The sequence below is a fragment of the Poromitra crassiceps genome, assembly GCF_964638095.1.
Source record: "Poromitra crassiceps genome assembly, chromosome: 10".
In the NCBI taxonomy this organism is placed as follows: domain Eukaryota; kingdom Metazoa; phylum Chordata; class Actinopteri; order Beryciformes; family Melamphaidae; genus Poromitra; species Poromitra crassiceps.
This window is the reverse complement of record NC_139631.1, coordinates 40,952,187-40,955,494: the sequence shown is the minus strand read 5'-3', so window position 1 is coordinate 40,955,494 and position 3,308 is coordinate 40,952,187.

Here is a 3,308-nt window from a genome sequence, read left to right as displayed (position 1 = left end):
CGAGTGCTGGAGCTGATCAATGTGGCTGATCCAAATAGATCCTGGTCCCTCCCCTGCCTCTCTGTGATTGGGCACAGTTTGGTTGTGGGTCAACCACTCTTTTGCCTGAATAGAACTCGTGATAGAGTAACCCGGATTAAAACCAGGAAGTTAGCACTTCCTGGTTCCCGATCGTCTGGAAGTCAATGGGTTTTTTGCATGGGGATTTTGTATGGAGATTTTTGCATGGGGATTTTGGTTAAATGCCTGAAATAAGGTCTGTGATTAACAAAAGTGTGTGAAACTGCGATCTTTATGTTCAGCAAGATAATCTTCACGTAAACGTTTGATAACCACAGACCCTATTTCAGGCATTTAACCAAAATCCCCATACAAAAATCTCCATACAAAAAATCTCATTGACTTTGTAGGTTGGCCTACAAAATCCCTGCAGCACTCTATTTACCTAATCACTTCCTGAACCCTCTCCATCATGTAGCCCAGTGATACTCAACTTACATACATATACATATATATATATATATATATATATATATGTATATATTTTTTACAGTGCACCTGAACGCAACATACGCTGAATAAGTGTCCAAATGTTCATGTCATTCTGGCCAATACTCCATTTCTGTTATAGCATTTCATATCTTTCAATAATCAATGATTTAGCTGCTAAATTGTCAAATACCGCCGTCTGCTCGCTACCCCGGCACTTATGTATGTACTAACTTAACCTAACTAACTTAACCTAACTAACTATCCGGTGTGCACAACACTGTCAGCCTAAACTCCGGCTGACACCCCAAAAACCTACAATCTGCTACAGAAAAATGTATATTGTTTGTTTATTAACTGGCCCCTGGCCTTCTATCATTTCACGAAAGTGGCCCCCAGGCAAAGCAAGTTGAGTATCCCTGATGTAGCCGGTTGATCTCTGAGGACCTGTGGCCACCATGACTCTGCTTCACCTACACGTATACAACGCTATTTCCTGTTGTAAATACTCCACCACCATGACGCTGCTCCACCTACACGTATACAACGCTATTTCCTGTTGTAAATACTCCACCACCGTGATGCTGCTTCACCTACACGTATACAATGCTATTTCCTGTTGTAAATACTCCACCACCATGACGCTGCTTCACCTACACGTATACAACGCTATTTCCTGTTGTAAATACTCCACCACCATGACGCTGCTTCACCTACACGTACACAACGCTATTTCCTGTTGTAAATACTCCACCACCATGACGCTGCTTCACCTACACGTATACAACGCTATTTCCTGTTGTAAATACTCCACCACCGTGACGCTGCTTCACCTACACGTATACAACGCTATTTCCTGTTGTAAATACTCCACCACCGTGACGCTGCTCCACCTACACGTATACAACGCTATTTCCTGTTGTAAATACTCCACCACCGTGACGCTGCTCCACCTACACGTATACAACGCTATTTCCTGTTGTAAATACTCCACCACCGTGACGCTGCTCCACCTACACGTATACAACGCTATTTCCTGTTGTAAATACTCCACCACCGTGACGCTGCTCCACCTACACGTATACAACGCTATTTCCTGTTGTAAATACTCCACCACCGTGACGCTGCTCCACCTACACGTACACAACGCTATTTCCTGTTGTAAATACTCCACCACCGTGACGCTGCTTCACCTACACGTACACAACGCTATTTCCTGTTGTAAATACTCCACCACCGTGACGCTGCTTCACCTACACGTATACAACGCTATTTCCTGTTGTAAATACTCCACCACCGTGACGCTGCTTCACCTACACGTATACAACGTTATTTCCTGTTGTAAATACTCCACCACCGTGACGCTGCTCCACCTACACGTATACAACGCTATTTCCTGTTGTAAATACTCCACCACCGTGACGCTGCTCCACCTACACGTATACAACGCTATTTCCTGTTGTAAATACTCCACCACTGTGACGCTGCTCCACCTACACGTATACAACGCTATTTCCTGTTGTAAATACTCCACCACCGTGACGCTGCTCCACCTACACGTATACAACGCTATTTCCTGTTGTAAATACTCCACCACCGTGACACTGCTCCACCTACACTTACACAACGCTATTTCCTGTTGTAAATACTCCACCACCGTGATGCTGCTCCACCTACACGTACACAACGCTATTTCCTGTTGTAAATACTCCACCACCGTGACGCTGCTTCACCTACACGTATACAACGCTATTTCCTGTTGTAAATACTCCACCACCGTGACGCTGCTCCACCTACACGTATACAACGCTATTTCCTGTTGTAAATACTCCACCACCGTGACACTGCTCCACCTACACGTATACAACGCTATTTCCTGTTGTAAATACTCCACCACCGTGACGCTGCTTCACCTACACGTATACAACGCTATTTCCTGTTGTAAATACTCCACCACCGTGACGCTGCTCCACCTACACGTATACAATGCTATTTCCTGTTGTAAATACTCCACCACCGTGATGCTGCTTCACCTACACGTATACAATGCTATTTCCTGTTGTAAATACTCCACCACCGTGACGCTGCTTCACCTACACGTATACAACGCTATTTCCTGTTGTAAATACTCCACCACCGTGATGCTGCTTCACCTACACGTACACAACGCTATTTCCTGTTGTAAATACTCCACCACCGTGACGCTGCTCCACCTACACGTACACAACGCTATTTCCTGTTGTAAATACTCCACCACCGTGACGCTGCTCCACCTACACGTATACAACGCTATTTCCTGTTGTAAATACTCCACCACCGTGACGCTGCTCCACCTACACGTATACAACGCTATTTCCTGTTGTAAATACTCCACCACCGTGATGCTGCTTCACCTACACGTATACAACGCTATTTCCTGTTGTAAATACTCCACCACCGTGATGCTGCTTCACCTACACGTATACAACGCTATTTCCTGTTGTAAATACTCCACCACCGTGATGCTGCTTCACCTACACGTATACAACGCTATTTCCTGTTGTAAATACTCCACCACCGTGAAGCTGCTCCACCTACACGTACACAAAGCTATTTCCTGTTGTAAATACTCCACCACCGTGACGCTGCTCCACCTACACGTACACAACGCTATTTCCTGTTGTAAATACTCCACCACCGTGATGCTGCTTCACCTACACGTATACAACGCTATTTCCTGTTGTAAATACTCCACCACCGTGATGCTGCTTCACCTACACGTATACAACGCTATTTCCTGTTGTAAATACTCCACCACCGTGACGCTGCTCCACCTACAC